Genomic DNA, 13,474 nt, shown 5'->3' with positions numbered 1-13,474 from the left:
GCTTTGTGCCTTCCCTGTCGGCTGAAGACCTTTCGTTGCTCTTTTCACATTTTTAAAACCTGACACTGTTTGTAAGACCTTCTTAGACTGGAAATAAAATTGTTTTTTCTTACCGTCTTGTCCTTTTCCGTGTGGCCGGCTCTCTCCGCCTCCTGCCCCGGCCCTGCCGCTTGGGGCCTTCTGCTGTCTCTGAAATCCGGGGGCCTCCTTTGGCCCACGGGTCACAGCTGCACAAGGCCCTGCCTGTCTGGTTGGCCTTAAGCCTGAACACGCCGGAAGCATGAACCAGGAAAGTGGCCTCGGACAGCCCCCAGGGCCCGCGCATGCGTGTGTGGTATGTGTCCACGTGTGATGTGTGCATGCATGTGCACTGTGTGAGGCGTGTGCGCTCGTGTGGTGTGCGCGTGTGTGTACACACGTGCATGCACTTGCATGTGGCACGTGCGTGTCTTGTGCACGCGTGTTGCATGTCCGGTATGATGTATGTGTGATGCTTGTGTGCCAGGTGTGCGTGTGTGTGCCCATGTCTGCACGCGTTCACTGGAGACCACAGCGCAGTGCTCAGTGGTCCGCTTGGGCTCAGGCAGGTGGTTCCCTGTGTCCAGAGCGGGTGGACCCCCCGCCACCTTCTGGGTCAGCGAGAGTCCTGGCTCTGAGCCTGAAGCACCCCCGTCCCCAGTCTCCCCTGTGCGGGCGGCAGAGCTGCCGGGATGCCCCCATCACAGGCTCCCTGCACGTCCTGGGGGGCCACGTCTCACCCTTGTTCACTGCCTGGTGGGGACCCGGGTCTCAGGTTTCCTGGGGGTGCTGAGAGCAGCCTCTGACCCGGCCCCTGCAGCGCTGCAGTGCGAAAGGCAGGCTGGGGGGGTCTCTCCCATCGGAGCCCCCGCCCCATACATGGGACAGCAGTGCTGCCGGCCCGGGGGGCCAGGGACTGGCGAGACGACGCATCTAGTGGAAGCTTTTCCGCAGGAGTCGTCACCACGCACGCTGCTGCCGTTTCCCCCCAGAGGGCCTGCTGGCCTTGCTGCCAAAGAGCAAGGGGCTGGGAACGGCCAGAGCTGCGGGCGGGAGGTTTCCAGCCTTGGTCCCGCGGGGCCGCCCCTACAGCAGAGCCGGCGGAGGCCCTGGCGGCCCAGGGAACTGCCCCCAGGTGAAGCTGGGAGGGCTGGAAGCTGGGCCTCCCTTCTGCCGGCACCCCCCACCCCCACCCAGTGAGGGCGTCCTGGCTGTGAGCTCTGGCCTCCTCGTCTGAGGCTGATGGCTGGGACTTCAGGGAAGGGCCGTCTGGGGGCGAGGCAGGCGGGGTGGACTGTGGGCAGCGCTAGGCGGGGGGACCCGGGCCGGGGTGGAGCGGGCGGCCCAGGCCTTCTAGTGGGGGCCCTGGGCTGGGGGAGGCAGGGCCCTTTGTGGCAGTGGCCCCTGACTGCAGAGGCCCTTTGGGGAGGCTCCAGAGGAGGCTCGGCCCCCATGGCGGCTGCATCTCAGTCTCTCCTGAGCCCAGCGTGGCCCAGGGGACCGGTGATGGCGGGGGGCGTCTCACCTGGTGGGGCTGGGTGGGCCCTAGGACAGCGCCTCCCCACCACGAGGCCTCCCCCTTCCCAGAGGGGTCCAGCGTAAGGCCGTAGGGTGGGCCTGGGTCCCTGGGCCTCATGCTCCCCACCAGCGAGCCCTCCGCACCCCACGGGCCGCATGTGCCCGCCTGCCCTCACCTGGTCCCAGCCCCCAGGGAGGGCGGATGGGAGGGGCTGCGTTCGCTCCCCCCCAGCCCCTGGCTGCATCGTTGGGGCTGCAGGCCATGCCTGCAGGACAGGCCCCTGGAGTGGGCACTGCTGTGGGTGGGACTCCCGGTGACGGGGGCCCCCGAGGGCAGCCAGCTCTCGTCCCAGGTCTCAGGGGTCACACACACCCTCCCTGAGTCCCGGAGCCTGCCTGGGGGCCTCTTCACAGGTGACGGGTCGGGGCTCCCAACAGGAGCTGGGCTGGGGGCCTCTTCACAGGTGACGGGTCAGGGCTCCCAACAGGAGCTGGCCTGGGGCCGGGGCTGGGGTGCTGTGTCCTGAGTGTGGGCAGCACCTGTGCCCCCCTGAATAGTGGGTCAGCTTCTGCACCCGTTCCAGCTCACGGCCCCCCAGGAGGCCCCACTGCTAGGCTGCGCCCTCAGCCGCGCCGGGGTGCTGGGTCTAGCTCTGCCGGAGCCCGTCTCCTCCTGGGTGTGTGAAGCGGAGCCCCAGGCAGTGGTGACTGTGCCCATGGCGGGGTGCCCTCCCCCCGCCCGCTCAGCCCCCAGCTCTGAGGTCTCCAAACCGCCTTCCTCCTCCAGGCCCATCTGCACCTCCAATCAGATGTCCCAGAGTGGCTACCCTGCAGTCTGGGGGCCTTGACTTATCTCACGGGGCCCCCAGGAGTGGCTCACCCAGGGTGCCCTGCTGAGAGCAGGTGGGCAGTGCCCAGGGGTGGCTGACAAGCCCTTGAGCACCTCAGCTGGCTACAAACCTGCTGTGAACGTGTGGCACGTCTGGGGCCCCGAGGTGCCTCCGCCTCGCCCCACATGGGCTGTGTGCCTGTCAGGGTGGGCGGGGCCCTGAGAGGGGGCAGACCCAAGGAGCCCGACCTCTGCCCTTGGTGGGGCTGGGCGGACCACTGACATGTGTCTCCTCGGTCTAGGCAGCTGCTGCCGCGCCCCTGGGGCTCCTGGTGATGCACCCAGGTAGGCGTCAGCCTGGGCACCGGTGCCCACCAGCCTGGGGGAGGGGCATGTGGTCAGTGACCGTGGTCACGGCCCAGCCAGAGTGTCTGCCAGATGGGACATTGGGGGATAGCGGGAGAGGGGACGGCGGGAGAGGGGACGGCGGACAGTGAGGGGGACGGCGGGAGAGGGGACGGTGGACAGTGAGGGGGACGGCGGGAGAGGGGACGGTGGACAGTGGAGGTGGGTGGTGGACAGCCTGACAGCAGCCCATGGCTGGTTGGGCCCTGCTGGAGTTGGGGGGCGCCAGGCAGCGGTTGGGGTCAAGGTGGCCAAGTGTGTCCAGCCTGCCACGGAGGGTGTGTGGGCAGGTCCAGGGCTGGCCTGGAGCCCCAACCTTAAGGAGGGAGCCTGTCCCCTGGGGGATAGAGAATGGAGGTGATGATGGCCCAGGGGAGTGTGGTGGGAGGGGCCCAGGCAGGGAGTTAGGGGGACGCCCCAGGACACAGGGACAGCTGGGCAGAGCTGGCTCTGGGCTGGGAAGGCCTGGGCAGGCAGGAGGGGTGTGGGTGGGGGCGGTTGGCCTGGCATGGCAGTGGGGGGTCCACTCTTCACTTGGCCTTCTCGGTGCACAGAGGCCACCTCCAGCCTGGGGGTCCTTACAAGCTTAGGTCTTTCCCTCTCCTCTTCAGGGGGGCGTGCCCCCTATTTGGGGTTGGCCCCTGTGGGCCAAGCAGGGTGCAGGCCTGCCCACAGTGGAGGGGGCAGGAGGGGAGGGTCAAGGTCGTGGAGATGCAGGGTCAGACAGCGGCCATGGGGGAGCCCCATGCGGGGCGGCGTGGGGGTCCCCTGGTCGGGTGGGGCTCTCGGGACCATCCTCCAGTGACACGGGCAGGGTTCTGCATGCCGCCCCCCGCCCCTTACCCCCGGCACAGCGTGTGCTCCTGGGAGCGGCATCAGGATCTGCTGGGGGACAAGGAAGCTCTCCTCTGGGCAGGGGGCTGGGGGAGCAGGGGCTCTGGGTCTGGGGGGCAGCAGAGGAGAATCGGACCCAGGCCGGGGAGGAGACGCCAAGGGTGGTCTGGCCGGGCCTGCCGCGCGCCCAGGGAGAGGCCAGGGAAGCCCCGCTCCATCTCTGCTTGGCCCAGAGAGGACATGGAGCAGCCTCGGAGATGCTGGCGAGACGCTCGGAGGGAAGGCTCAGGGAGGGAGACAGGAGGCCAAGGGCAGTCTGGCAGAGCCAGGGCAGGGGGCGGCCTCCGGGGGGCACCCCCACCCCATGCAGGCGGCTGGGGAGAGGCAGACTGGCCTCTGGGCTGCCACAGCCCTCCCTTCCCACTCCCGCTCCCACTGTGGACCCAGCCCTAAGGCCAGCTGCTGAGTCACAGGGAGCTCATCCCCCAGGTCTCAGGTCAAACCCCAGCCCTCCCCTCGGCTTTCAGGAGCTGGGCCTCCTTCCCAGACTCCCCTCAGACCCCCGTCTCAGCCCCCAAGGGCTCTCCTCGCTCTAGCCAGGCCTTTGCCCCCGCCGCCCCCTGCAACTTCATCCCTTGGCACATGCCCCCTTCTCCAGGCAGCCTGCCCAGATTTCCCTTGGGCCCCTTGGTCTAAGAGCTTCCCCGCGGCGCCTCTGCCTGTTATCTCGGGTTACATGGCGAGGTTCTGCGCCTACCCCTCTGTGGGTCAGTGCCCACCCAAGCGTGGCCAGAGTGGGGTCCTGCCTTGCTGTTTGGGTGTATTGGATGCGAGCTTGGAGCCAGCGTGAACTTGGTGAGGCCAGGCTCTTCCTTGCCGCCCTGGGCGGGGGGGTTGCAGAGGGCCCTGCCCAGTGCCACCCACCAAGGCTCTTCCTCTGCCCGCTGGGCCTCGGGGAGGAGGTCTCCTTCTCAGGGGTGATGGGGTGATGGGCTCTGTGCTACAGACACAGTGAATTTACAGAGCCCTGAGCTCTGAGCCCTGCCTGAGAGCTGAGATGTCTGGGGCTTGGACTCACTCCCATCCTCTGCCTGACGAAGGCGCTCAGCCAGCTGCCCCGCAGAGCAGGGCCATCCCCTGACCTGGCCATGTCCCTGGTGGACGCCGCAGACAGCCAGGACCCGAACCCCAATGAGGGCCAGCTGGGAGCAGTTTCTGTGATGGGGGAAGGGACTTGAAGTGCCCGGGGGCCATCCTGGAGGAGGTGTCACTGTGACTGAAAGTGTGGGTGGGCCTGTGCTCAGGGAAGGACTCACTGGCCCAGAGAGGGTCCCTGACACAGGTGGGGTGACCCAGGAGGACAGCTGAGAGGAGGAGGGCTGGGGGTTGTCAGCAGGGCAAGGCGGTGGCCTGGGAGGGGACTGGGCACTGGGGAGCCCGGAAGGAAGTGGCGGGGAGAGACGCTGGTCGGTTGGGTGGCCAGGGGGTAAAGACAGAAGTGTGGTCGCTTGGGCCCAGTGGGGCCATCTGGGCCACCCCTGGGCAGCCCGCTGTGTGTGTGTAGGGGGGGAAGGTAGGCACCTGGGTGGGGTGGGCAAAGGTGGTCGGAAAGATGCAGGGAGTCGGAGAAGCCCTGGAGAGGTGGAGGTGAGGCGCCAGAGGGGTGGGCAGCGGTGGGGAGCTCTTTTCTGGACCGTCTAGGGAGTCACTGCCTGGGGACTGATGGCTGCTGTCCCTGCAGGAGCGCCGGGTCCTGGGAGGCCGCGTGGGGAGGCGCCCACCTACGTGAACGTGCCCACCAGCCCCTGCCCTGCCAAGCAGCTGCACTATCTGGGCCTGCAGCTGCCAGAGGCGGGTGCGGGCGTGCGAGGTGGGTGTGCAGGAGAGGGGCTGAGGCCCGGGGATCCAGGGGGTCCGGGGGGCAGGGGGTCTGAGGGGCCAGGGGCTCTGGGGGGCCGGTGATCCAGGGCTTTGGAGGTCTGGGGGGCCAGGGGTCCAGGAGTCCGGAGGTTCTGGGGTACCAGGGGTCTGGGGTTTGCGAGGCCTGGGGGTCCAGGGGTTCTGGGCGTCCAGGGGTCTGGGGGTCCGGGGTTTGGGAGGCCTGAGGGTCCAGGGGTCCAGAGATTCTGGGGTACCGGGGGTCTGGGGGTCCGGGGTTCGGGAGGCGTGGGGGTCCGGGGGTTCTGAGGGTCCGGGGTTCTGGAGGCTGGGGGCCAGGCGTCCAGGGTCTGGGACCTGGGGTCTAGGACGTCTGGGGTCTGCTCACCGCGCGTTACTTACAGGGGCCGGAGCCTCCCGCTACGCGCTGATTGACGTCGCGGCCACCGAGGCGGCGCACAGGGCGGGGGCCCAGCACGCGCAGGCCCGGGAGGAGCGGCTGCCCGCGCCCGAGCAGAGGCCAAAGGCGGCCCCGCGGTGAGGCGGCCGGACCACAGCGACGCGCCTGGACGGCGGAGGGAGCGGCCCCTGCGCCATCGCGGCGGTTGGGCTCGGAACCGAGGGTGGGCGCGCTTCCCCGGGCCCGGGGCGGGGGCGGCGGGTGGACGGACGGCTCCGGTTGCCCCTCTGACGCCTGCTCTGGCCCCCAGGCCGGCGGGAGGTGCCGCCTGGACAGGTGTCCGCAGCCGCTCTGGTGGACCCGAGGCAGCGTCTGGCCAGCAGTTTCCGGCCCTGGGATGTGACCTGCCCGCAACCTTCCCTGGAGGCGGCGGCCCAGTGATGAGGACCCTCGTCTCCAACCACGACGGGGTGGGGGGCGTCCATCTGCAGGGCGCCACCGTCCCGTCCCTGTCAGCACTGCCTTGCACCCAGAGGGCGTGGCCCTTGGGCCCTGCAGCGGACTGTCGGCCTCCTGGGACCCACTGAGTTAGTCCTGTAAACGGTTTCGATCTTTAAAATCACTTATGTTCCGTTGTCAACACGGCCAGTTATTCCCTGAGCGCTGGGGATCCTGCTTGTCCCTCTGGGGGCACAGGACGGAACCCTGGCCGGTGGGCGGGGTTTCCGGTGGCCTAGGGGGTTGACGGGCGTGTCCATGACTCAGTGGGCAGGAGGGGTGGTCCTGGCTCCCCTGGCCGGTGGGGGTGGTCTGGGTGCCGGAAAGTTCCTGGAGTTGGTGGTGGGCCTTTTGTCCTCCTTGCTGGGCTAGACCCGCCCACCCTGGTCTCAGAGGTGTGATGGGGCTCTTTTGCCTGGTGGGGGCTCCACCCTGGCCCCCCACCACTGCCCCCCTCAGACCCATGCCTACTGCTTCCTGCTGTGAACCCACCCAGGACCCAGCAAGCCTCGGTTAGTCTGACCATGGGAAGCCTGTGGGACACCCCACACGTCCTCTGCCTCTTGGGGGAGGGTCCCTCGGGTTGATGTGGCCAGGGTTGATGTAGCTCCTCTCCCCCACCAAGCCTGAGCCAGCAGACGAAGGCCCCAGGCCGCTCCACTCGCAGCCCGGAGTCTCACAGACCATGGACGGGACGCCAAGGGAAGCCAGCTCCTGCCTTTGCATGTGGGGGCAAAGTGTGGCCAGAGCAGCCCAGTCCAGAGCTCCTGCTGAGTTGGGGTCCCTCAGCTGAGGATCTGGGGTCTGGGCAGGCCGCACGCTGCAGCGCGGGGACAGGCAGTCGGGGTCCCAGGCGTTACCCGTGACCTCGGGTGGCTGGCGTCTGGGTTCTCCTGTTGTTGGCACAAGAGAAGCCCGCTGTGTCTTCGCGAGGCTGACCCAGGATGTGGGGGCACCCAGGAAGGGCTCCTGCACCCCCTTGGCCCTCTGCCCGTGGGTGGCCGGGGGTCTCCTGGGCAGCGCCTGCCTGGAGGCATGTGGCCATGGGAAGCTGAGCAGTTCCCTGCGGGGGTCTTCCAGGCCTGGCCAAGGGCACCTCGGAGGAGCAGTTGAAGAGCCAGGAATCAGAATACCAGGGGCAGGGGTTTGTCCTGACACGAGATGGCTGCCCTCTGGCCAGCGAGGCTCTGGGACGCGGGGGCTAAGCCACACGGAACCAAGAGGGGACCGGACAAACGCCTGCGCTTCCTGCAGAGCCGTGAAGGGTGGCTGGTGGTGGCCAAGTCCATTGGGGTCCCCTCGGCAAAACCGTAGCAGCCACCAGGGTTGAGGCACGTGGGCCACTGTGTGGTTGTGAAAGGTCTCGGGAACCCTGGACCCGAATGAGGCCTGAGAAAGGCGCCTCGACTTTGCTGAGAGAGGAGCACGGGCTTGGGCCCCCGGTGACGCCCCCATCACTGCCCGCCCCACTCCTGTCCTGTCGCGCCCCTGGCCCTCAGGTAGACCCCGCAGGGCGCTGGACACAGACCCGGCAGAAGGGTGCCCTGCAGTCTGGGGGCCTCCCGTGCCGGGTAGGGTTTAGCACACTAATTCTGGATTATCAGTGTCAGACCGGAAGGCTTATTTATTTTTTATTGAGGTATAATTGACAAATTATATTAGTTTTAGGTATACAGCATTATGATTCTATATTTGTATATATTGTCAAGTGACCACCACAATAAGTCTAGTTAACATCTGTCACCTTACAGAGTTGCAGGATTATTTTTTCTCGTGATGAGAACTCTGAAGACAGACTCTCCACCCGCTGTCATACACAGCACAGCATCACTGCCTAGAGTCCTGTGCTGGGCGCCGCCCCCGCGGCCTCGTTTGTAACCGGGAGCCTGTCCTTGACTCCCTCTGTGACATCGTCCACTTCCCGTCCTCCACCTCTGGCAACCAGGTTCATCTGTTCCACACGTTCAATTTTTTTTTTAAGATTGAACATATATATGAGACCATATGGCTTTCTCTCTGTCCTAATGCCCTCTTAGGTAGTCCAAGTTGTCACAAATGGCAGGGTTTCATTTCTTAATGGCAGAGTAATATTCCACTTAGGACTAAGCTTCCCTGGCGGCTCTGGTGAAGAATCCGCCTGCAATGCACGAAACCTGGGTTGGGCAGATCCCCTGGAGAAGGGAAAGGCTACCGGCTCCAGTGTTCTGGCCTGGAGAATCCCCTGGACTGCATAGTTGCAAGAGTCGGCCATGACTGAGCAACTTTCACTTAGGAGGCTGCACCCATTTACAGCAGTGCACAAGGGTGGTCTTTCTCCACACCCTTGCTGGCCTTTGGTATCTGTTGTCTTTTATACGATTTTATTTTTAAATTTTTGGCTGCGCGGGTCTTCTCTGCTACAGGGACTTCTCCCTGGAGGGGCTGCCCTCAGCTTCTGGTGCCTGGACTTCTCATTGCAGTGGCTTCCCTGTTGCTTAGCACGTCTCCTGGGAGCGCAGGTTTCCGTAGTTGCGGGGCTCAGGCGTTGTGGCCGCCGGGCTTAGTTGCTGCGTGGCACGTGGGATCTTCCCAGACCAGGGATGGAACCCGTCTCCTGCATTGGCAGGCCGATTCTTTGCCCCTGAGCTGGCAGGGAAACCCTGTCGTTTTTTTTTAGTAATAGTGCTTGTGATATGCGCCAGGTGACGTCTCATGGTCTTGTCTCGTTGCCTTTGGAGAAGGCAATGGCACCCCACTCCAGTACTCTTGCCTGGCAAATCCCATGGACGGAGGAGCCTGGTAAGCTGCAGTCCATGGGGTCGCTAGGAGTCAGACACGACTGAGCGACTTCACTTTCACTTTTCACTTTCATGCACTGGAGAAGGAAATGGCAACCCAGTCCAGTGTTCTTGCTTGGAGAATCCCAGGGACGGGGGAGCCTGGTGGGCTGCTGTCTCTGGGGTCGCAGAGTTGGACACGACTGAAGTGACTTAGCAGCAGCAGCAACGGTTAGCCTTAAATTGAAGAAAGTAGGGAAAACCACTAGACCATTCAGGTATAACCTAAGTCAAATCCCTTATGATTATACAGTGGAAGTGAGAAATAGATTTAAGGGCCTAGATCTGATAGACAGAGTGCCTGATGAATTATGGACGGAGGTTCGTGACATTGTACAGGAGACAGGGATCAAGACCATCCCCATGGAAAAGAAATGCAAAAAAGCAAAATGGCTGTCTGGGGAGGCCTTACAAATAGCTGTAAAAAGAAGAGAGGCAAAAAGCAAAGGAGAAAAGGAAAGATATAAGCATTTGAATACAGAGTTCCAGGGAATAGCAAGAAGAGATAAGAAAGCCTTCTTCAGCGACCAATGCAAAGAAATAGAGGAAAACAACAGAATGGGAAAGACTAGAGATCCCTTCAAGAAAATTAGAGATACCAAGGGAACATTTCATGCAAAGATGGGCTCGATAGAGGACAGAAATGCTATGGACCTAACAGAAGCAGAAGATATTAAGAAGAGGTGGCAAGAATACACAGGAGAACTATACAAAAAAGATCTTCATGACCAAGATAATCACGATGGTGTGATCACTCACCTAGAGCCAGACAACCTGGAATGTGAAGTGAGGTCGGCCTCAGAAAGCATCACTACAAACAAAGCTAGTGGCGGTGATGGAATTCCAGTTGAGCTGTTTCAAATCTTGAAAGATGATGCTGTGAGAGTGCTGCACTCAATATGCCAGCAAATTTGGAAAACTCAGCAGTGGCCACAGGACTGGAAAAGGTCAGTTTTCATCTCAATCCCAAAGAAAGGCAATGCCAAAGAATGCTCAAACTACCGCACAATTGCACTCATCTCAAACGCTAGTAAAGTAATGCTCAAAATTCTCCAAGCCAGGCTTCGGCAATATGTGAACTGTGAACTTCCAGATGTTCAAGCTGGTTTTAGAAAAGGCAGAGGAACCAGAGATCAAATTGCCAACATCCACTGGATCATCGAAAAAGCAAGAGAGTTCCAGAAAAATATCTATTTCTGCTTTATTGACTATGCCAAAGCCTTTGACTGTGTGGATCACAATAAACGGCAAAATTCTGAAAGAGATGGGAATACCAGACCACCTAACCTGCCTCTTGAGAAACCTGTATGCAGGTCAGGAAGCAACAGTTAAAACTGGACATGGAACAACAGACTGGTTCCAAATAGGAAAAGGAGTGCGTCAAGGCTGTATATTGTCACCCTGCTTATTTAACTTATATGCAGGGTATATCATGAGAAACGCTGGGCTGGAAGAAGCACAAGCTGGAATCAAGACTGCTGAGAGAAAATATCAATAACCTCAGATATGCAGATGACACCACTCTTATGGCAGAAAGTGAAGAGGAACTCAAAAGCCTCTTGATGAAAGTGAAAGAGGAGAGTGAAAAAGTTGGCTTAAAGCTCAACATTCAGAAAACGAAGATCATGGCATCTGGTCCCATCACTTCATGGCAAATAGATGGGGAAACAGTGGCTGACTTTATTTTTCTGGGCTCCAAAAATCACTGGATGGTGATTGCAGCCATGAAATTAAAAGATGCTTACTCCTTGGAAGGAAAGTTATGACCAACCTAGATAGTATATCGAAAAGCAGAGACATTACTTTGCCGACAAAGGTCCATCTAGTCAAGGTTATGGTTTTTCCAGTGGTCATGTATGGATGTGAGAGTTGGACTGTGAAGAAGGCTGAGCGCCGAAGAATTGATGCTTTCGAACTGTGGTGTTGGAGAAGACTTTTGAGAGTCCCTTGGACTGCAAGGAGATCCAATCAGTCCGTTCTAAAGGAGATCAGTCCTGGGTGTTCTTTGGAAGGAATGATGCTAAAGCTGAAACTCCAATACTTTGGCCACCTCATGTGAAGAGCTGACTCATTGGAAAAGACTCTGATGCTGGGAGGGATTGGGGGCAGGAGGAGAAGGGGATGACAGAGGATGAGATGGTTGGATGGCATCACCGACTCGATGGACATGAGTTTGAGTAAACTCCGGGAGTTGGTGATGGACGGGGAGGCCTGGCGTGCTGCAGTCCATGGGGTCGCAGAGAGTCGGACACGACTGAGCGACCGAACTGAACTGAATGGTTAGTGATGTTGAGCATCTTGTTGCTTTGTTTCACTGCTGAGTAACACGAGTTCTCACATTTTGGACATTAACCCCTTCTCAGGTGCGTGGCTCGCGCTCTCTCCTCCCATCCACAGGCTGTCTTTCCACTGTTAGTGGCCCCCTTGCTGTGCAGCAGCGTTTTGGTTTGGCGTAGTCCCACTTATTTACTGTTGCTTTTGGCGTCAGGTCCAAAAAATTATCACCAAGACCGACGTCAGGGAGCTTACTGGCTGGGTTTTCTTTTAGGAGCTTTATGGTTTCTAGTCTGGCATTCTTTAATGCATTTTGAGTTGATTTTTGTACCTGGTGTAAGGCGCGTGCTGACTCGCTTCATTTGCGTCCAACTCTGTGACCCCGTGGCCTGTGCCCACCGGGCTCCTCTTGTCTCCAGGCAAGAATACTGGAGTGGCTTGCCATGCTCTCCCCCGGGGAATCTTCCCGACTCAGGGATCAAACCCACGTCTCTCACCACTTGTGGCCCTGGTGTAGGATCGTGGCCCAACTTCCCCAACGCCATTTATCGAAGGGGTGATCCTTGCCCTATTGTGCATTCTTGGCTCCTTTGTCACAAATTGACTGACCACCTAAGTGGGGTCTGTTTCTGACCTCTGTTCTGTTCCACTGATCTGTGTGTCTGTTTTACACCAGGCTTCCTGGTGGCTCAGAGGTTAAAGCGTCTGCCTCCAATGTCAGGAAGATCCCCTGGAGAAGGAAATGGCAACCCACTCCAGTATTCTTGTTCGGAGAATCCCACGGACGGACGAGCCTGGTGGGCTACAGTCCACAGGGTCGCAAAGAGTGAGATGCCACTCCAACCATCTCATCCTTTGTTGTCCCCTTCTCCTCCCGCCTTCAATCTTAACCCAGCATCAGGGTCTTTTCCAGTGAGTCAGCTCTTTGCATCAGGTGTCCAAAGTACTGGAGCTTCAGCTTCAGCATCAGTCCTTCCAATGAATATTCAGGACTGATTTCCTTTAGGACGGACTGGTTGGATCTCCTTGCAGTCCAAGGGACTCTCAAGAGTCTTCTCCAACACCACAGTTCAAAAGCATCAATTCTTCAGCGCTCAGCTTTCTTCACAGTCCAACTCTCACATCCATACATGACCACTGGAAAAACCATAGCCTTGACTAGATGGACCTTTGTCAGAAAAATGATAACTCTGCTTTTCGATATGCTGTCTAGGTTGGTCATAACTTTCCTTCCAAGGAGTAAGCGTCTTAATTTCATGGCTGCAATCACCATCCAGTGATTTTTGGAGCCCAGAAAAATAAAGTCAGCCACTGTTTCCCCATCTATTTGCCATGAAATGATGGGACCAGATGCCATGATCTTGGTTTTTTGAATGTTGAGTTTTAAACCAGCTTTTTCACTCTCCTCTTTCACTTTCATCAAGAGGCTCTTTAGTTCCTCTTCCCTTTCTGCCATAAGGGTGGTGCCATCTGCATATCTGAGGTTATTGATACCTCTCCCAGCAACCTTGATTCCAGCTTCTGCTTCATCCAGCCCAGCATTTTGCATGATGTACTTGGCATGTAAGTTAATAAACGGGTCTTGTCATACTCCTTTCCCAGTTTGGAACCAGTCCGTTGTTCACGTCTGGTTCTAAGTATCCATTGGCAGGAACCTGTGTAAGGCACCTGAGAAAAGCCCGAGAGAGGCAAGTAAGGAGCTGGGCGTGGGGATGGGCCCGGCCTGGCAGCCTTCTGTGGGCTCACACGCGAGCACCCTTGGCCAGGGCCCGGGTCCGAGAGCTGGGTGTCGGGAGGAGGGAAGTGTCACCGTGATGCAGGCCCACTGTAGCAGAAAAACCCCGTGGGGAGAGAGGGGGCGGGGCGGGGCTTAAACAGTGTTTACTTCCGGTTCTGGAGATTGGAAGGAGAGGTCAGCTGGGGGAGGTCTGGTGGGGCCAGCCTCCTCTTCCTCACTGTGTTCTCACGTTGGAGGAGACCAGGGTGCTCCCTGGGGTCTCTCCT

This window comes from Capricornis sumatraensis, chromosome 7 (assembly GCF_032405125.1).
Source record: "Capricornis sumatraensis isolate serow.1 chromosome 7, serow.2, whole genome shotgun sequence".
Taxonomy (NCBI): Eukaryota; Metazoa; Chordata; class Mammalia; order Artiodactyla; family Bovidae; genus Capricornis; species Capricornis sumatraensis.
This window is presented reverse-complemented; position numbering follows the sequence as displayed.